At 34.7% G+C, this 23,160-nt stretch overlaps 1 pseudogene; it reads right to left on the minus strand.

Moving 5' to 3' along the window:
* The window catches only part of LOC108712383, a 613,424-nt pseudogene that overhangs the window by 499,904 nt on the left and 90,360 nt on the right, over positions 1–23,160 (minus strand).

Genomic DNA, 23,160 nt, shown 5'->3' on the forward strand with positions numbered 1-23,160 from the left:
ACAAAAGAAGGGCATGCTCCAGGCAAAAGCATTTTACACAATTTGAGCCCCCTACCTGATAATTTTTATGAGACAGAGTTAAAATATGTAATGCTAATTCAGAGTGGAATCCAATTACATACTTGAACTGAATAAGAAGTTAAGAGGATAAATGTTCACAAGCCAGTTTTTCAACTGATCTTGGAAGTATGGAAAATCATTCATATATGCCAAACCAGAGATAATAAGGTTCCACAATCGTCAACTGACAAAATTCAAACACTGATGTTTGCATTTAAAAGAGAAAATGATGAAAAAATAATATATAGTTTGGCCTAAAAAAATGCAATTCTAAGAAGTATATTGTAATAATTTAAGATCACTGATATGTTTTTCTATTTGAAAATATAATATCTACTGAAAGGAGTATCAGTCTGTCTTTTGTTATTTCTTCCACTTAATGTCTTAATTACATGTGCCATTGTATCAAATTTGCATTTGCAATCTCTCATTCAGCAAAGACTCTGGATCCCACAATGTTTTGTACTCTTTATTTTATCCTTCGTCTTCATAGGCTTCTTAATTACAGAACATGCGAGCTATTGTGGATATTCAAGTCTTGGTTGGATCGGAGAAATATCTAGTGCTATGATTTATCGATGGTACACACAGTTAGGACAGGCAATTCAGAAAAATCAAAAAAAGATATACTGTATATTTCATTCAATAACAATTACATTGAGGGGCAGATTTATCAAAGGTCAAGGTGAATTTTCAAATTCGAAAAACTATTTTTTGTGTACTTCGACTAGGGAATAGTTAAAATTTGATTCGAATTTGTAAAAAATTTGAAAATTAGAATATCAAAATATATAATTTATCATTATTTGAAAGTTGTTTGAAATAGGGTTGCCACCTTCTGGTGTACTGGAGTCCAGGGTTTGCACGATGAGATTGGGGGATGGGCAGATGAAATAGCGATCAATGATTGGCTGAATCACTACACCATTCACTTTAAAGACTTGTTTGTATATCCTAATTTGGAAATACAATTTGTTTCATAAGTTTAGAGGAAGTAACCAGTATGAAAAGTAAATATATGCCCACATACATTTTGGTTTAATTTACTTCTCAAATCCTGTATACATGTTCAATAAAATATTTAGGCCTGGGACCTAACTGAAGATCTAAAAATGCACAGGGAAAACTGTAGAATGTTCACTTTTAACTTACTGCTGTGAGTTAATTTATACTAAACGTTTCAAAAAAGTTGTTTAATTCCTCAGCCCTAGGGAAGCAGAACACGCAGTTCTTAAAAAGTATTTATTAAAATATAGTCCGTCACATGAGAACATTTTGCAAACTGCAAGCAAAAAAATAAATGGAATATTTACCCAAAAAGAAAAAGTATTGTACTTGCTGCAAATGTGCACATCTATGTGAGAGAGAGGGATATAGATGAGACCTGTAGGAGACACTAGGGAACTAGTATAGTTCATTTATAATAGCATATATTGCCTACAAATGTCAAAATTTGGAAGGCAAGCTCCCATGAGCCTACTATCAGATCACAAAGCATATCATAAATAGATAGATGTCCCAATGTATATCATGACAAACCTGGTGTGTGAAAATAGATTGGCCCTTTTAATATATTTCCACTGATACTAGAAAAAAATTAGCTTAAGCATACATGTAGTTTTTATTTATACATAGACAGCATTTTACTTGACTAATTAGATACCTTTTATTCAATTGTATATTTATTTTTGTAGGGGATGTCCTCTTCCCTGTCAGACAGATATCTATGATATAGTAACTACAGCTACAGTATATCCATTGTTTTAGCTATCAAGGGATAAGACACTGGGTGGTTTTCTTTTTATATTCACTTGCTAATTTATTTGTTTCTTCAAAAGGGATAGCAAACCATGTTTAATGCCATTTATTTTGTAACTTTATTGCAATCATCTACCTATTCTTCAACCTTTTTTGGTACCCATCCAGTTTTGCAACCCCAATATTTTGTTTTTTTCATGTCTTAAAGGGAAGCAATATCTTCAAAAAAGCATTTGATTTTCATTTGCCTAAAATAAAGACTTTTTAAAAATGATTGTCTGATATACCATAGACAAATGAAGCCACTTTTGTTTGGGTAGATAAGATGGAAAAGTGGAAGACAGAGAAGATAGAGTTTTATCTGAAAAATTTCTCCCATCCTACAACTGGAGTATATGAACTCTTCCCTTAAGATACATTAAGGAAAAGGAAAAGGCTCTGGAGAAACCAGTGTATAGAAAATCACGAACAGACTTATTCTGAGATATTTCCCTCAGCTGAATCTGTGGGGAAAAACAGGGCAAAGACAGCAGATTTCCTGCCATACTGATCAGCCTAAATTGATATGTCTTAGACAAGACGTTTTTATTTTATCAATCATCTACATTGTTTCCAAACATTTTTACAAAGGTCTATATTTGTTCAAAAACATTAGCTGTGTAGAGACCCTGAGGATTAGGTATGTTTTCCGCTGTATTTGAACACCTAAGTGGTCATTTGATTCACCCAGGCAGCTATGTCCCTTTTCCTGGGTCCATTGTAATTGAACTAGTGCAAGGTTTGCCCAGTAGGTGGCAGTGTTTAAAAGTTTAAAAGGGAGAACACACATGCTCAGGGCTCTCTCTTTCTGGATTCCACCTTGCGGGGAGGTGGGTACAGGAGAGGGTCTGAGTGGTGACAGACCCTGAAAGTTTATTTATTGGAAGGAGTTTGTATTTTAGTCACTCTGGGAGTGAAAGATAGTGGGAAATTATTTTAGTGAGAAACTTTCTGGCTCCAACAAGGAGAGCAGTTGAGGTTAGCACCCTTGTGGGGATCAAGGTGCCAGACAGGCACACAAGTGAGTGAGCTCAGGAGCAGGGAAAGTGCCAAGGAGCAAGATACCCTGTGGGATCCCTAGTGCTGGGGAAAATCACCCCATTGATATGTCATCGATGTTCCAAAATAATAGCTGTAAATAATACCATAGGTAATTGCCCATTCATGTGTGGAACCATCAAGGCTAATATCATGTTACCCTAACAGATGACATTCAGGTTTTTCTTTAAAAAGTAATAAAGGAGTTATGTGACCATATAAAAGGACAAGGCTGCAGTATTAGCAAGGTTGCACATGCCAGAGTTCACTTTGTGCACCCCTACTTTTTATATCTGAAAAAATATTATTACTGACATCAGGTACATTTTTTTCTACACTGACTTGTACCTTCCACTATAAAACGTATTTAAAAGGGCTTTTTTAAAATCAGTGCCACCACTAATAGCTAAGGATTTTGAATAATAATTTACCCGATGAAATAACTATGCACTTTTTAAGTAAATATCAAAGAAATAATGCCCCAGGGGCCTACAGTAGGTATCCTATAAATAATAAACAACAGGTTATGAGTGAATTTGCTGCATTTTGTTTTGCCTAAAAATTCAAATATCTAATTTGAAGAACTACATGAATTTGCAAATTACATTGAGGATAAGGTGTTTTTAACTCTGCAGTAGCATGTACATTGCTCTATTTTGTTAGAAAAGCTCCTTTCCATTTCCCATTAGTGTTCTTCATAGAAAATGTTTTAACAGTGTTCCAAGATGATCACTATCACAAATACTTCTAGTTCCTACTCCAACCGCTAACTACAACACACTGAGCAATGGTCACCCATGCACCTTTTTATAGAGACAGTGACAGACTCAAATCCCATTGGTTGATGTGGAAGGTGGATATGGCTTTTTTTGCAACATGTCAGGGTTTTTTTTCACATATTTATTTTTCTAGGGGAATGGGCTGTATGATGAAATTTAGACATAAAATCATAACTGCTGAAAATTTCACATATTATTATACACAGCCAATGTTATATTTCACTCTCTCTGAAGTCAACCAAAGCAGTTTTGCAATATTGACATGGCATGTTGTAAGATATCATAAATCTAGATAACCCAGTAACTCCTCTCTATTATTCTTATTATTTATTGTAGTGGACACATTTTTCCATAAATAATTTTAACAGGGTTGCCACAGATCATGAGAGAAAGCCTGTTTTTCGTGGTATATATACATGTACTGTATGTTTATATAACAATATATATCTACCAAAAAACAGTACAAAGTGCTCTAAAATAACAACAAGAAGTAAAGATTTCAGAAAAAGTTTTTCAATCAAGCAATGCATCAGTGTATTTATATATTGTTATATTAGCACAAGAAGTGTGTTAATTCACAAAATAGCTAAACAAAATAGAAGAGAGAGGGAGTCCATCAATGTGAAGTAACTAACCAAGTGATGGAAGAGGCCCAAAATGCATCAGCAAAAACATTACAATATTATTGTCCTTGCACTGTATGACATATGTATTGAATGAAACTTAAAACCGAAAACATCATACATATAAAATCTATGCAAGGTATCTGAAATGCCTATGGTATGTATTTGATATTTTTATTGCCATGAATATTATTGTTGTTTTAATAGCAGACCTTAATAGAATATAATTGAACATGTATTTTCAATTTCTAACTGCTGCTAAAACTGCTCATATTATTCAGTAGCAGCTCTCTGTTATAAGCTAGCAAGCACTGTAAAGTAGTTATTTTTTGGTTCAAGACCCTTTTTGTGTATGTTGTTATGCAGTTGTACATTCCTTTTTTTAATGGAAACTATAATTCTATCTAGGTATGACATATTTGAAAAGGTTAGCCTTGATCGGTCTCTTATTTTCAATTGTTTAAGATGTACTTGGTATGGTGCCACTGGGTATAAACCAAGCTGTAATACCAGTACTCAAAAAAGCAACCTAGAAAAAAATAGACATGTTATTTTACTGTATGCAGGGAGGAGGGCATCTGGAGGGCTGCTACAAGATTATTTTTAGGTATATGTGAAATAATACAAAACATTGCAATGACTGGGAGATAATAAGTTGAGGATCTTGTCAACAAATGTACACATTTTTGTTTAATAAGTGAGTAGCAAGTTTGAACATGGGGGTATATTCATCAAAGAGTGAAGTTAATAGTGAAGTTCCGCCACTAGAGTGAAATTCCGCCACTCCTCATTCATTTGTATGGGATATTTAAGGGCGTATTCATCAAAGCGTGAAATTTCACTTTCACCCATTGATAAATACGCCTTTCAAAATCCCATAGAAATGAATTGAGAGCTGCGGAATTTCACTCTAGTGGCGGAGCTTCACTCTTTGATAAATTTACCCCATGGTGTTTAAGAAGAAGGCCCATTCAGAATGGCAAAAGCATGATTCAGTCTTGGGTACAGCAATCTATTACTGTATAAATTAAGATTTATTACAGGTATGGGACCTGTTATCCAACATGCTTGGGAAATAGGGTTAGCTGCATAAGGGGTCTTTCCATAAATTGGATCTTCATACTTCATGTTATAATCAAGTACAATATACTGTTTTACATTTACAGAGAAAAGGGAAAATGTTTTTTAAAGAGTGTTTAAAAAACTATTTTTTTTAAAATGGAGTCCATGAGAGATGGCTTCCTGTAATTTGAAGCTTTCTGGATAACATGCTTGCTGATAATGGATACCTATACTTTTAATATTTAATTTATATTCACTACCTACAGCACTAGCATTAGAATTTTTCTCCGGTTCCATTTCCTTGAATATTATCAGTAATTATATGACCTAGCATTAGTTGTTCCCTTGGGAAACACATTAAACCTGTGTAACAAACAATTTTACTTTATGATTTAATCATAGTTGCAAGAACTTACTGCTGAATTCCTCTCATCTTTGTTAATTAACTTTGTCCAACAGACAACAGCCAGTGAATTCCAAAAAGGAGCTCTCCAGTGCTGAAATAACTCAGCAATATCTGCCACTAATCAGTGTTTAATGGAGCACTAAGTGTCTCTCTCCATGTAGTGAAGGGCCTTAAGGCTGAAGAATGTTTTGTAACTATTACCTGCAATGCCACAAACCATCTATAATTAAAAGGAGTTAGTGCTAGTGTGAAATACATTTGAGCTTTTTATACCAAATACCCTTAACATCACGTATTTTGTTGAATTACCAATAGACAATACTTCTAAATACCCTAGGTCAAAGGCAGTATTGTTTGTCATGCTATATATTTGCACCATGAGAAATATCACTTCAAAGTTGCCACCATCCTGTAATATTGATTTACCATTACTGAAGGAAGGAAAGACAAATTAGAGAAAAGGAAAGATAAATTAGAGAAAAGGAAAGACAAATTAGAGAGTGTCATATCCAATACTTCAGCTCAATATGCTTGTGCATTTATTAGCTTTCTATGATATTGATCATGGCTGTGCATTGCTGGAGTCTTAGGGGCAGATTAACTAACCAGCAAATTTTCACCAGTGTCCGATTCGCCAGGTGCAAATGCGCTCAGACTACGCCAATTCACAAATAAGCAAAATTTTGTCCTGGGCGCCGAACGCTGTTGACTTTTCACTAGCGTTACTTTGGCAGTGCGAGCATTTAAAAGCAAAGATGTGCTAGCATTCATTTCTGCCAATCGAAAATTCGCTAGTAATGTTGCGCTCAGGTCAATTTGCATAGGGCGGGAAATTTAAAGTTGTATAGACGTCTTTATGTTAAATGTGGGTGCAAATGCAGCTGGTCTGAGCTGGCGAAGGCAAGTCTGGGGCTTTTTAGTGAATTTGTGCAGTTGCGTCAAATCACCAGAGCGAAAATTTTCCGTGACAATAGAGTGCAAATGACTGCTATCGCCAGTCTTTTTCGCTAGCGAATCGGCATCTGTGCCCGTTAGTAAATTGGCGATGTCCCTGTGGGTGGTAACGATATCGAATTGTCACTAGCATTAGCCACTTCGCCCTTTAGTAAATCTGCCCCTTAGGCTTGATTCCAGCCATGCCTTCAACATACATGTGTGGGTTTCCTAAATTTCCTCCCACATTCCAAAACACATTAGCAGGTTTATTGGTTCCTGATAACAGAGACTGTAAGCTTCTGACAGAGACTGTAAGCTTCACTGGGGCAGGGCTAATATTAGTAATTGAGCACAACTGTGTACTATGTCAGTACTAAATTATAATACTTAGATACATTTCATACTGTCAAAATAATCTCAGTAACTGACTTTTTATGACTTGCTTTTATTTTCCAATTATTCCATTTTTAAAGAAAAAACTGAATTTCAATTCACTTTTCATGGTTCACAACACAAGAATGGAATATTTGGATTAGCTTTCAAGCTGATGGACCACATAGTAAGGGATAATGACTTTCTGTCATATGATTTTAGAAAAAGCAGTATAATAACTATGAGCACAACCGTGCATATAAATAGAAAGTTGAAATACTAAATAGAAGATAGGCCAATTTCCTACTTAATTGGATGCAGGATCAGTAACTCTGCAAAGTGAAAACTTGCTAAACTATTTAGTCAGATTTCTGGAGCAGTAATTGTAAGTAACAATCTTTGTAGAGACTGGAAAAACAAAATCTATCTTTATAATTAATTATCTAGAATCCAGACCTGATTTCTTTTAAATTGTTTGGAATCAATTTTAAACCTCTGCAGTAATTATGAAAACAGGTCTAAACACTAGGGGGCCGATTCATGAAGCTCGAGTGAAGGATTCGAATTAAAAAAACTTCGAATTTCGAAGTGTTTTTTGAGCTACTTCGACCATCGAATGGGCTACTTCGACCTTCGACTACGAATCGAACGATTCGAACTAAAAATCGTTCGACTATTCGACCATTCGATAGTCGAAGTACTGCCTCTTTAAAAAAAACTTCGACACCCCTACTTCGGCAGCTAAAAGCTACCGAAGTCAATGTTAGCCTATGGGGAAGGTCCCCATAGGCTTGCCTGAGTTTTTTTGATCGAAGGATATTCCTTCGATCGTTGGATTAAAATCCTTCGAATCGTTCGATTCGAAGGATTTAATCGTTCAATCGAAGGAATAATCCTTCGATCGTTCGATCGTAGGATTTGCGCTAAATCCTTCGACATCGATATTCGAAGTCGAAGGATTTTAGTTCCTAGTCGAATATCGAGGGTTAATTAACCCTCGATATTCGACCCTTCATACATCTGCCCCTAGATATGCAACATGTTGCTTTTTTTTTGTTTAGTTAAATAAAATGGAACAATGTTGAAGAACTAGTGGTTTAGTACATTCCCCCCTCTGCTTTCGGGCTTTTTTTCCTCTTCATGTATAACTATTCTTTGCAATGTCAATTTAAGGCATTGGTGGGCTCAATGTACAAATTCCATTTGATCCCTCTCTCCTAAACTTCCCACACATTACAAATGCTAATGTAGGACACAGCTGTACTGTATATATTACTGACAGAAAAGTTAGGTGTATAGATTACATGAAGAGCTAAATGAGCTTTCTAAATCAGGATGGAGAGAAATAAGTCTCATGGCAATTGTGTAACTAGATGTTACTGGGCCCCACAACACATTCATTTTAGGGTCCTCAACATTTCTAGAGGTTGTCCTGTTTTACCAATATATATTGAAATTGCTCATTAATTAGGGCCTCATGGGGCCCCTATACCTCCTGGACACCCATACAGTGTCTACTTCCTCTGTAGTTTTGCCCCTGGTCAAGTGCTCCCTTTGGCCATTTAATAAAGTTTTCTTGATCTCATGACTAAAAATTTTTATGGGTTAAATAAGATCTTTAGTCCTGGGGAAAGTCCTTTACCAAATTGAAAAGCTGGTTTACTTTAATGCCCAGGTTTTAAATGTTCCTTAGGCTTCTATATAGGGACACAGAATTTACAACAAAAACGCATCATTTATACTATATTTATATTTTACTTGCCAAAGCAGTACTGAGGATGCAATATAAAGATTTAAAATAATATAATGAATGCAGAACAGTGCAAGAATGGAGTCCAAGATTACCTCCTTGTACATGTCCTTGTATATGAGCACAACTTTCCCTTGTTTGTTATATAATATATATATATATATATATATATATATATATATATATATATATATATATATATATATATATATATATATATATATATATATATATATATATATATATATATAAAACAAACAAGGAAAAGTTGTGCTCACCACTAATTTTTAAAACCATTAAGCAGGGGTGCAATGAGGCTGTGACCACAAAATACATATAGACAAATACAAGAGTCCTCTGCACTCAACCCATTATCAATATATTTAAGACAGAGACATTTTTTGCATACTGCTACTGAAAAATGCCTTACCCTTTAAACAAAGTAGTAGCAGTATGCACAAAATGTCTCTGTCTTAAATATATTGATTATGGGTTGAGTGCAGAGGACCTCTTGTATTTGTCAGTGGGTATTTTGTATAAAATCACTGATGGTAAACCCTACAGTATGTCACAGCTGTAAAGTTATAATATCAGCCTTGAGCAGGCATTCTGGGACCAGCTTGATGCTGGTTTGTGTATGTAGCTGAGTACTATACATACAAGTATGTGTTGAGTTACAGTATACTGGGTTCCTAAATAAAAATGTAAATTTGATCATACCAGAATAGTAGTAAAGATAATGCAGCCTATTTATAAGCAGGCATTAGGTACAGGGCTCCTAAGCACCTTTCTTTACCTGTACTACCCAGGTTGTATTAATTGATCTACACCCAAGCTAGAGGCATTCTAGAGGATGTCCATATTCTGCTCACCTTACTGTATGTTCCTCCAGTGTGCAGCTCTGCTGAACGCAGACATTACTGCATACAGAAAGAAGTGCAAATCTTGCCTCTCTATTTGAGGAGGTAAAAGAGCTGTGCCACAAGGTGTATCCCACAAAATGAACTGAAGCAAGATGGCCTGTTTTTGTTCATCTTGTTCCATTTTGGTAAATGAGCCTGAACGTGTATTTCTGCAAATTGGTGAATTAATAAAGATACATCAGCATGTAGGTCATTTTACCTAAGGTTGTATACAGAAAATGCCTCTAGCAATGATTGCTAATGATACCAACATATTTCACTATATAGTATTTGGTAATTAAAGAACAAGAGGGTGCTAATCACCAGCTCCATATCTTCTTTAAATGAAATGAAGCTTGTTCATCCTCACACATGAGACTTAATACGGTCAATCATTATCAGTTACTTAATTTCAGTCTCACTTAATTTGACACACTAAATTTTACATTGGAAATGACAGCAAGGGATCTGAATCAGCATAACTGAGATGTCAATAATTTCTATTAACATATTGTATTATTATATATACATAAATCCCATAACTACAATGTACAGGAGGTATTTATAATAATGGAAGCTAAAGTGCAAGTCAGAAGCTTTTCACCAATTAATACACCACTATGTTAGTCAGAAGTCAGAATATCCAACTTTTTGTATGCACTAGGGAGGGGGAGGGAAGGAAATTTGACTTCCCTGTTCTTCTGATGAAGTGCAAGGTATCTCAGTAAAATGAATGCGATGGGGTACCTATTATACAATACTGCAAAACAGCAGCTCTATCCATTAATGACCATGAATGATAGTGGCTCAAGTAAAAGAATGACACTGCTGAATTTTGCAGTTATTTTCCATACAGCGGCCTGCAGGGTGCACGTCTGTACTATACTTTTAATCTGAAGGAAGGCCAGAAGGCAGGCTTGAGAATATAAATGTAACCAGAACATACAAAATGTTGGTAAATAGCGAAGAGTAATGTGTGGAATTTTTACTTTGTGTCTTTTCTAATTCACTGTTTTCTCCTTCAAGTTTACAGTTTATTATCTCTGTAATGTAAAAGAGGTATTAAAAAAAGTATATTTTGAGCTTATTCATTTTTCAATATAAAAGTTGAAGTTAGGCTTTCTAAAACATCCACTATCTTTCACATTCATGCATTATATTTTCAATGATCAATATCTATTTTGGCTAATTTAGTCATAATGACAATTCCCTATAATCCATGGGAACGTGTGTAAGTATCATTTAGAAAAAAAGCCCAAAGCCCTGTTTAAAAAAAAAAAAAAAACTCTCCCTATCCCACCAAGCTTATCCTTTCCATTTCTAAAGGCGATGAGAAGAGAGAGCATGGTTAGTCATGCTGGGCAATGGGTGGTGCATTCATTCTATAGGCTGGAGTACAAATGTAAATATCACATCAGCCTGTGGAAGTACTGGGTTTCCCCAAGCCCACCATGAAGTGGTTCTCTGGTGTAGGCAGCTTAAATCTGATCATGTCAGTAGGGTTACAGTGGAATTTTTAATGAATCAGATGAAAGCGAGTGTAGGACTGCTCAGACCAGGAATGACTTTGACTTGAATAAATTGCAATATATATGCTTAAAGTAGCTGTATGCACACAATTCCATAATGGTCTTAATACATTGATATGGGTGGGTAAAGTTTGTGTTCACATGCTCATTGCTCCCCCATTTAATGGTTTAAGATTGTTTAATGGAGGGCACAACATTCCCTTTTTTCTACAGTTTGTACAAGAGCAGTGGCCAGCTTTGTGTTGTAGCTACAATCACCTTCAATTACCGTCAGCTGCTGTATCTAATAAAAAGTTTAAGTTTTGCTAGTTTTACTTTGGAAATCAAGTTCCAGGATAAACTTAGTCCCTGTGAAAAATGTATGATGAAATGATAGAATTCTTAATGAATCAGATGAAAAGAGTTTAAGACTGGCCAGAATAGGGATGACTCCAAGTACAGTTGGACACCTTGAAAATATTCCACACTTTGCCCGTGTTGTTAAAAGGGAGGGCATTTTAGCATTCTTATGCACAACATGTCTATAATATATTGATATGGGCAAGATTTCTTTCTCTGTATATATCGATACATTTTCTTGCGGTATAGAAATATCATGTAAAATAACCTGATATAGGACTAGTTTTAATGAAAGATTTTAACTGAACTGAATTTAACCAAAGTAGCTGATTATTTTTTAAACTGTAACTTAACTATAGTATCCTTAGCCTGCCATTGCTAGGTCTAGAAGCAATAAGCAATACATTTCCAGTAGACATGCTCTTTATTAATGGAACATACTTTATATTATAAGGCATCCATACATGCAGATTTTATTTTTTTAAATATCAGACTGATAGTATGGCAGATTTATTATCTTTCAAAATGAAAAATCTCAAAGATTCAAAGAGGTTGCCGCGTGAATCCTATAGCAATAAATGTAAAATAATGGCACATCTTGTTTATATCCTCCTCTTCCTAGCAGCTCTATGATTGGTTCATTTGGTATCCATGCCTTCTACTGTCAGTGTAATTTATGTGTATTTAGATTATATTTAGGTATGTCTTTTTATACAACAATTTGCTGTAGAGATAAAATACCTTATGAAATTAATATTCTTTTTTTTTTTCTTTCTGCCTATTTCATGTCCCATTTAGTTCTGCTGTATTGTTATCCTATCAACCCGTAGTAAATTATTACACAGTCTGTGTATTCTTCATAAATCAGTTTGGACAATGATGATGAATCTTAAAAGCTTTGCTTAAGATTAAAATGAATATTTGAAGAATGCCAACATAATTACTTATAATAAACCCTATTATAGAACTTTACATACACATTCACATGAATGATCTTCAGAGATCCCCTAGGTAATAGAAGAACTAGCAAGATATCTTTTATTTGAAAAATAGTATCGAACAATGCCGGTATTAATATTTATATGCCGTGTTTCCCAAACAAGGATATAATATTATATAAAGGATTACTTTTGTTGTGAAGCTTGTGATTTAAGGTGCCAATTTACTTTAATATACCCCCTTTTTTTAAGCAGTTGAACAATCATACTGCAACATATCTGCTAAAGACATTTATTTTGTTCTAAAAACAAAAAGAGAGTAATCCATTATTGAAACGGATGTCCTTAGTCTCAGGTGGGGTTCCTGCTGAATTTTTACAGCCATACCCTGCTGATTGATTGATGGAACACAGCTTAGGTAACGCAGATCCAAAGTTCTCTCTCATAATGATGGAGGAGATCAAAACATTCATGCTGGGTGCACATTAATCTTTGCATAAAATATAAATTAGGAGTGTTGTGCTTACAGAGAGTTACAGTCTTGCACTTGCATTCATCTCACTTTCATGTGTGACTTTATCATTCGGCATGCAATCCAAAAGCATCCTGACCATCATTTTAAAAATATTTTTTTTTTTTAAAAAAACCCTACTCTTAAAACAGGGCACTGTAGATGTGGTTTGTAATTTGAAAGAATGAAAGAAACCAAGATTGCAAAAGAACAAAGATATAAAGGAACTGCACCTTCTCTGGTTTTACATATAGATTGTTATCTGCTTTGATACTATTTTTTGATTGTATCATAAATTCCATTGACCACACTAATAAAGAATGTTGAGATTTTTGCTGTGTAGCAGCTCCAGTAATGAACACTTTTATCTCTGGAAGACTCCTCTGCCTTTGTAACACATATGGATTCTAGTCTTGTATCATAACATTGTTCAGACTAAATAATTAAATATAATATGCTCTGCTAGGTCTTTAACTTTGATGCACAGTAAAAAGTTTGGGGTATTTTGTCATTTCACTTAAATATAGTAGCAAATATTTTATTTTCTCACAGCATTTATACAGTTATTATCAATATCATAAACAGATATTTTAAATGAATAATTCTATGAACATTGGACTGTTATTTATAATTGCCGACAAAGTTTCTTGCAAGAGACTATAATCTATTCTTGAAGCAGTTGACCTTGGTAAGTAGCAGGCTTTTCAGCTCTGGCTAGCAAATATATGCCAATACCAGCACCTGTGTCACACTCAAGCCAATTACGGAGATTTATTGTCTTGAATATAGTTTGCATATTCTTCAGAGTTTGCATTTTCCTTTTAATAATTGAGTGCCCTGTAGCCTGATTTGATGAACTGCCATCTTTCCCTCAAGATAACCTATTCTAGATACCTTTTGAAAAGCAAACCACACCAACTGGCAACTCCTTTGTTATCAAAATTCAAATATTAATGAGACTGGAACTTCTACAGACTGTGTGTTACTGCATGGCATCCTTTCAAAAGTAACAAGACACATGTGATTCTCCTCTTGCTGCAGCATTAGTGCGGCACACAGAAACCAGATGTCTAACCTTGCCTGTAATTCCCAATATTACATTATGATTATCTCTGTTCCAAGAGCTCGATACCCTTATAATAAAACTCCAGGGACAATAATGCATGACTTATGCAGGAGTCCAATATGAGATCTCCTACAGAGTAGATATATAAGATTAACACTTGACCGAGCATGGTTGGGTATAAATATACTTAATTGTAATAAATATGTGTACTAAGCATATCATCCACAAAACCATCCAGTTATTCACTCTCTCTCTCTCTGGCAAAATAAGTCTAGAGTCATAGATAATATATATGCTAAATAACAATCATTGATTCGGCAGTGTGAAATGTGCCATGACTGCCAATATACATTCTCATTACTGGAGAGGAGTATTGAAGTAGTAATTTAGGGCAGGCTATATGTGTATTTCTTTTGTTTTGTTGCAGATTGCAGAGTACTATCTTTGAGAAAATACTATTTTATGCAAAGCTCAACTCATGATTCAAGATAAGTAAGTCTTAAATATGTGAAGAAAAATATTTCACAATATACTCTTAGAAAGAAGGATTTCTGCATTCAATGCAATGTTTTGTTATTTGTACTGGTATAATTATAACAAAAAAATTAAATGATGTTATGTTAGCCACGGTGACCAAAACCAATAAATAAAATCCTTTTAATCCTTCCTGATTTGACAGCTAAAAATAAAATATTGTTTTTTTGCCAGACAAGAAACCAATTTGTTTTCCTAAGTGCCTCGAGCTAATATTAACCCTTGCAAATGACGTTGTGCAAACTTCTTTAGACCAGCTTTGTATATTATGCCTGTTTTGAACCAAGTATTCTTGGAAGGAATTACCAGGCATGTAATGGTATAAGTGAGGTTCAATGCTTTGTGATATCACAGACTATTTTAAGAATCATGTACAAGTGCACTAGGTATAGAGAAGCAACATAATTAATTCTTCATACCTATTGCAGTGAAATACATTTCCAAAACATTTTGCACTTTATTTCACACCTCACTGCGTTAGCATTTTAAAAAAAAACATATATTACTTACAGGAGTTTGGAGGGGGAAGGAGTCAAGCTTGGAAGGATCATTTCCCAAATGTGTGACACTAATAATGTTGTTTATCTGCAGCAGCCTTTTTAAAATTGCCCTATTTGAGACTAGCAGGGAGCCTCATTAAATTTTAAAACTGAGTGACCTTGAATAGTGTACAGAGTGCAAACATAATTACAAAGTAGATGTCGGAACCTTGGTTCATTTTACATATGCACCCAGATTCACACAGCATGTCTCTGTGCTTTTTCCTTGTGACAGAAAACGATATTGGAATACTGTGCCATAAACAGGACTTTGTAAAGCTGGATTGTGTTGAATGCATCTTTCTGTGACTACTGTGATGTCGAATGAATTCATGGAAAAGAAATAATTGTGTGCTTGAGTGGATATTTCATTCTTCATAGTATGCACTGCATTTCAGTTGAAAAAGTAATTATTTATTTGTTTGTTTTGTTGTGCTGATTTCTTTCAGCTCCTTGCCCCTCTGGCCACCCTGGAGATTGGATCACTAATGTTTATCATCATGTGGCTTTTACAGCTGTGACACTAATCTTTTTGCCTGGTCCAGTAGAATGGAATTGTGGGGGGGGGGAGAGAAGATAACCTACTGACTTCTAGAACCAAAACCTCAGGCCAAGTCAAGACTGAATGGAATTGATATCATTGAAAGCTTCAAAGCTTTGTCCTTCACCAAGGGTGCAGATGGATTTTCTTTCTTTTTTGTATTAATGAAAACTAGCCTGTCATCTTGGATTATCACTGAGAATCTCCCAACAGAGGTAGACCTCATAGAGATTGCTGGTGTCTGCCAAGAATGCCCATAGTGAGCACAGGTAACTATTGTTCTGGAAACAGACATAAATCCAGCTCATTGAGACACTACCAGCAAACCAAAGTCTATATCTTCATTTTAACTCCTTTTTGGCATGATCTCATATACTGAAGGACCTGGTTCAATAATACATGTAACCAGCTAATTGTTTGGCTTCACAGTGGCATTTAGAAGCATTCCATCAATGCCTTATTAGAGCCTTCACATAAATAAAAATAAATTAGTCTGGGGGTATTTAACTTAATAAATGTAAAAGAAAAAAAAAAAAAAATGAGGTAATTTAATGTTAAATATTATTTTCATGGTTTAATCCTATTGTCAAGGTGCCACTCTTAACCTACAAAAAATGTTTTCTTATAATTTTATCATAGCCTGAATACATATTATTTCATTTATTCATGATAAAAATGTAATTATTCAATATCATATATCAGTCAAACATTATTGTGCAGGTAAACTCTGGCTTTCTTTTCAGTTGTGTTTGTTATAACAGGCATAATTATACCCAGCACATAATTAAGTATGTATCTTTAAATATAATGTGCTTCGTTAGATAATAGAATGATTACTGAACATTTTGTGGTTCCCTGCTTCACTGGTCATGTGGCAGCCTCTCATTGTTAATGATAATCACATCTTCCCCATATTAGCAGTCAGACTAAAAACACTAAACATCTGTACATTCAATTTAAAGTATGCTGGGTTTTATTTGCATTATCTATGTCATGCCACAATGTATTGCATTGTATTAGAATAAGCCAGTGTTTTTGTAGCAGTTACAGTTATGTATGCTTTAGAGGTTGTATTGTGGTGCAGCGGGGGTGCTTGAAGCTAAAGTATGTTGCCTGTGCATTGAGGATATTAAATAAGCTTGACTGGAGATCTAGAGAAGCAAGCGCTTGTCTAACAATACCTTACATTCGAGCCTGTGTGTCTCTGATTCATGTTCAGATAAGCAGAAATAATAAAATCTTTACAGCAACAATATATGCAACTCTGTAATTGTGATGCATTTTAATAAAAAAAATAAAATAATAAAATAGCATTGCACTTTTATGCAAAGATAAAATGTATGATAATCCAAGAAAGTTAAGACAAGAGGTTAATTCATTTGTAAAGCCAGAAAGAAGAGCATGAGCCATGGGGCATTCGCTTCAGACTGAGTTCATAAAGACATGAGAAAAGAATTAAGCTTAGGGTGTATAGCAAAAAGTACAGTATGGAACTGAAAAATATATTTTTTTAGAAAATGGTTATATGGAACTGGCATATTACTAAGGTTTCTTTTTTGCATTATGTAATATGGGTACACTCAGGTGGCTATATCATTGATGAGCAGCTAGTGGTTATGTAGCCTTCAGCTGTCAGGGAATGCTAGGAGTTGTATTTCAACAACAATGTTTGCAAGCCGTGTGTTAGTGCATGAGCCTGCTATCGGTATTGCAAACCTCCCCATCCAGTAACCCCAGATAACCTTACTAAGCATTGAGCTTGTTTGGAATTCGCTTATTTTCCCTAACAAGCCATGTGTACTGATTTGAGTAGGTAAATATGTTTATAGAGCATTATGGGCACTATCTATGCATGCTGTCTATACTAGTACGAGCAAACAGCAAATTAGAATAAACCTTTCTACTAACAAAAACCATCCAATCCCTACAGAGTGCCACACTTTAAATTCAGTGGGTGACCAAAAAAAAGACTAAAATCTAGTGAGATTCTGGATAGATTATAATACTCCCTGTGGCCCAGATATAGAATTTTAAACTGAAAGCTGCGTTGGTCAAATAAAATACTAGCCCTGAAAAACACAGTTTTATACTGTATTTAAAGATAAAGGAAAAGGTGCTCAGAATGAATAATGAAAAATGCCTTTTCTTTCAGTGCCTAAAATAAAAATCAGAACACATTTTGCACAAGATATTTCTGGATTGAATGCTAAAATAAATGGAAGTTTGTGCTTCAACGAAAGTAGGTAGAGCCGAATGAATGAATGAATTAACTGTATTCTGCAAATTTCTTTATTTTTTTTTTGTCTTTGATAAAATATACAGTTAGGATTGCTTTGTAATTTAAATGGTTAACCACAGGCTATACCTAATCATTATCAGACAGGGGTACCGTTACAATACTTAACCTGTGATCTGAAATGCATTATGATATATGTGATTTATGATTTAACTGTGTGTGTTTAGCTAGATCAATGGGCTGGCTATATTTAGAACTTGTTCCTGAAAGGGAGTCCCTGAAAGTAGCTGCCTGGCGTGGTTTTACCAGAATATTTGACCATAATTCTCCAAATACTATAAAATCATTTTGTACATATAATTACACATCTACATACATTATTATAAATATAAGGTAACAACATTTGACTGTATTGCCAAGTTATAGAGCTGCACAGAAATTACATTTTAGGTGAAAAAAAAATCTTCCAAAGTAAGATAAGAGATGGATTGTCAGTGGTATCTAAAGAACACGGTGTAGAACACTTACCTTGCAGTGTGACCTTTTGCCGGTGTTCCAGCTCGGGAGAGGCCATGTGTAGAGTAGCTCGATGGAAGAAATATCACACTTAACACTGCTCTAGTGGCTGCATCATGTTCCCTTTTGCTGTCTTCCAAATCTTAAGGGAAATAATATTAATTAGCTATGCCAACAAGTCACAGCTCCAAAATGAAGCAGGAGCTTAAGCAACGGGGTAAAGTATTCTGATATAACAGATGAGACATAAATATATTCAACAGAGACTAGATCGGAAACTCTGAAGGGAATTGAATGTATATAGATGTCTTTGTTCTCTTTTGTAATTATGTTTGATGGAAAAAAATAAAACTATATTAATCCCCTTTTTCTATACAAAAAAGTATAATAATAATTTGATAAAACAAAAGAGAAAGCATTTAAATAGTGAAACTATGTAAAAATGTCAAAAGGTTGTAAAGGTAAAAAAAATAAAAATGCTGAAGTGTGTAAGAAGCAATATATAGGTAAAACATTTGAACGCTATTGTCCCCTTACCAGTAAATCTGTTCTCCATTTTCTTCTGCCTTTATTGTGAGACTGGATAGATTACAGGATGAGCACACAGCTTATTCCCTTCCAGTCCTCCTTGCTCTTCTCTAGCAGGTGGGCTGGAAGAATGACTGCCTTTGTTTTGAGATAAAGACTGTGGCCAGTGCACGCCAAGGTTTTCTGCATTGTCTGATGATGTTGAAAGAAGTCTGAAACTCCTACTGGGAGACAGGTATTTGCTGCAGTCTGCAATCCAAACAGGTTCATTTATGCTCTGGAAATGACAGTCACCTTCGTTTTTCTGTCTCAGAGTGTCTGTGCACTGAATCAGGGGTTGTCTCTTCTCCTTAGTATTTATTTGCTTCTGGATTGGAGGGAGAGGTTCTGAGTTTCTCAATCCAAGATCAAAGGCAGGCATGCAATTGGATGATACACTATTTTCTAACTGGCATTCAGCTCCCCCGGTTGCTGCATTGCTGAAACTCATAGTGGTCTTCATTCCAAGAGCCAGGATTTCTGTGTGATTTAAAAAAAAAAATCATTTAAGAAACAAGAATAGCATTCACTCCTCCCCTCTTTGCATTCTTGCTTTTCTTAACAGTAACTATTTCTGCAAAGGGATCACTTAATAAAGATAAGGTCAGATGCTTTAGACACAGCAGAATCTGCTATAACAAAACAGAAATGACAAAATCATACAAATTTATGAATTTTATTTCCCTGCAGTCACAAACATCAGGCATTTACTTTAGAAAGAAAGCTGTTAGATCCTTTCTCCAGTTTCCATAGTGATTTCATTTTTCCCCCTTTTATCCCAGATTGGTTGTAGAGCTGCTTGTCTTTGTTGTTTAAAAGGCTTATGCTACAGACTGTCAATATAAAGAACAAGTAAACAGAATACAATGCATACTGCCAATTTCTTCTTTACCCTGTGCAATTTAGTTTCTTTCTTATTTTAAAAAAAAAAAAAAAAAAAGTAAAAGAAACCATTGAGCAAAAATGTGAATTAAGGCTGGGTGTCTTTTCATTTTGTCCTATAAATAAATTATTTATGTTGTAGTAAATATATTTTTTTTATTGGCCACATCCCTAAAAAATTAGGTTAAGTTAAGATTTTAAGTACAGCTTCCTGTAGATGCCGTGCAAAAACAGGATTGATTTGTTCAATAATGCAAAAAACAACAGCTGCATATTTTAGAAGATGCAAGATAAAAAGTATTATTATTAGGAACTATATAGAAGGGGCATCAACTATTCTAGCATTCACATGAAGAAAATGAGCATTTCCTATGAAATATATGTTTAACTCAGATTAAACATTCCAATTAAGACCCATTTCTAATCCTCACTTGTAAAGCACTTTAATAACCAGATAGCAGGACTTTGCTACTTCCAGTTGCATGTTATTAAATTCAAGTAGAAATGTCTTCTCTTTGAAAAGAACAATTGTCTGCGCATTAAATATATTGATTTTGTGTCATCACTTGATATATGCTTTACAAATACACTCCAGGCACTGGGAATGCATTACAAATCTGCTACACAAAAAAAATCACATATCTGTAGCCTTAGTATGGGCATGGGTTTTCTTCAAAACTGACGTAAAAGTGTATACAATGAATGTAACAGGGTAAAGTGGGTTATACTTGGGTAGATTTCAAGGTGATTTAAACTAATGGCTTAGGTTTTGCATTTGGGGCAAGTGCACTTTGGTCACACGTAAAACCTGCTTCACAATCCAAACATTGTACCACTTGGGGGTGCCAAATGTTAGGCACCCCGGGCCGGTGCTCCTATCAGAAGAAAACTGCACCAGCCAGGGGTTCTTCCAACGAGCACCACAAAGTGTTCCTCTATCGGCTTCTTTCTTCTCACTGCTGCTTATGTGCAGTAGAGCGAAAAGCAAAACTTTAACTAAAAAGTCGGCTATTTTGTTCTACTGTGCATGTGTCTGCCCCCGGGAAATTTGAAGAAAGAAGAAGCTGGAAAAGGATCGCTTCGTGGTGCTCGGTGGAAGAACCCCGGGCCGATGCAGTTTTCTCCTAATAGGAGCACCGGCCTGGGGTTTCAAGTAAGTAAATACAATCACTTGGAGGTGCCTAACATTCGGCACCCTCAAGTGGAAGACGACTTTCCTTCTCCTTTAAATACATTAAAAGAATGTGTAAAAATAAATGTTTGAAGAAGGCTTATTCATTCTGAATATAATCCACTACACAAGTATAAAAAATTCCCTGTAAATAAATGTGTATCAAGCAATGTGCAAATGTGTATAAGCAGGCAGATATGCTAGTGTTTATTAAATAAAACACCCATAATAGGAGCTTAATTACATGGGTAAGACTTTTAACAAATGAAAGTTTGTAACACAATTGTAATACCATCCATTCTTCCATTCTTGCTGCACTGGAATATTATTAAAGTTTTGGTGTTTAACTAAATTCAGTAGGAAAATGTAAATACTGCAAACATATAACTAAGTTATCATGATAGCATTATTAACATGAACATAATTAGCAAAGAAAGCATGATTGTAAACATATGCCATTGAAAAAGTTGCCACTGAGGGAGAGTTGATGGTGCTAACCCCTACTGTAACCAGCAACAGTTCTACATAGCTCCAAATGGTAATTATACATCAGAAGCACTAATGTTCACTATTTATAGAGCAAGACATACAGCCGCCAACATATTTATCAATGATGTGTGAATTGCACCTTGGCAATTAGGAAGGGAATAATGCAACACCTTTAAGGGGTCAGTAATCCATGACAATCATATACTGTAGCTACTTTAACAAACACTGCCAGAAATAATTCACTGTATACAAGTAAATGAATGCCTATAGATCTATCTAAACTGAAGTAGCCATAGAAGCTCTAGAAGTCTATATTTTAAGTCTATTATCATATATAGTATAAATATAGTATATTTGCTTTCCATGTAAGACAGATACCTCCATATCGACTATTAAAGATAAAAAAAGACTTAAAACTCCTATAATATATCTTTGCTTCCGTAATCAATTTTCTGAAACATGAAGCAATCTTCATGGTTAATCAGTGACTTCAGTAATAGTATATTCTATAAAACAGCATAGGATGGGCTCTGCTGGCTTTCACTTCATGAGATGCACTTTTGTTCATTTATGTGGTATTAAATCTATCAAAATGACACTAATTTATGCAACCAGTGTAAACATTTTAATGACAAAACATGAGTGCTGCTTGCATAGGGTGAGAAAACTGCTACATAACCTAAATGAGCTTGCATTAAAGTTTAATGGCTTGTCATGCAAAAGCCAACTGTTAAAGCATACCACCACTGAAGCCATCTAAAGGTGCCAAGAATTGAACTAGCACACTGCAATAAAGGCCATGTTAGATTCACTTTTGACTGATGACACAAATGCACAATGTTTCTTGTCAGAAGCTTGCATTCCAATTGATTTTTTTTTTAACCTAAGAAAATCTATCATTATGTCAGGGTAGAGAACTTTTAAAAATACGAAGGGGGAAGTTCACTCGAAAAGTAACTTTTGGTATGTTTAAAGAGGAAGATTTGAAGAAAAGGTGCAACCATTTTTTCATTTGTATTTGCTTTTTTGGTGGTTTGCTTTGATCTTGTCCCCCTAAAAATTGCCTTTTGCAGTGCTTTTTGGTTGCAATGAAATAGGAGAGAATCTAAATATATAGATAATAAAATGTAAATTTTAAACACAATATCTAACCTCACTTTCATTTTGCTAACTGTCCCTAGAGGAAACAAAACAGGAACACAAATACTTTAAACAAAAGGCAGATTTATCAATATTTCAGTTTATATCTTATTAAATAAACAGTCATCCATGTTCTGTTCATTCCTATGGGATTTTCAGAACCATATTTATCAAATGGTGAGTTCTAAATTTCACCCATTGATTAATTTAATAATAAAAAAAAATCATAGGAATGAAATGAATGTGGGTGAGTTTTTAATTGTTAAACTCTTAACTCACACATTTTTATAAATCTGCAATAAATTGTATATTTTCAAATGTTTTATATTAGAGTTTCATAAAGCAATATGTTATGATCTCTGAACCTTTTGTTGAACTATATGAAGATCTGGGAGATGTTATTTCCCTTTACCAATTTCTGTCTTTGCATATAGCAA

Source organism: Xenopus laevis, chromosome 3S (assembly GCF_017654675.1).
Source record: "Xenopus laevis strain J_2021 chromosome 3S, Xenopus_laevis_v10.1, whole genome shotgun sequence".
Taxonomy (NCBI): domain Eukaryota; kingdom Metazoa; phylum Chordata; class Amphibia; order Anura; family Pipidae; genus Xenopus; species Xenopus laevis.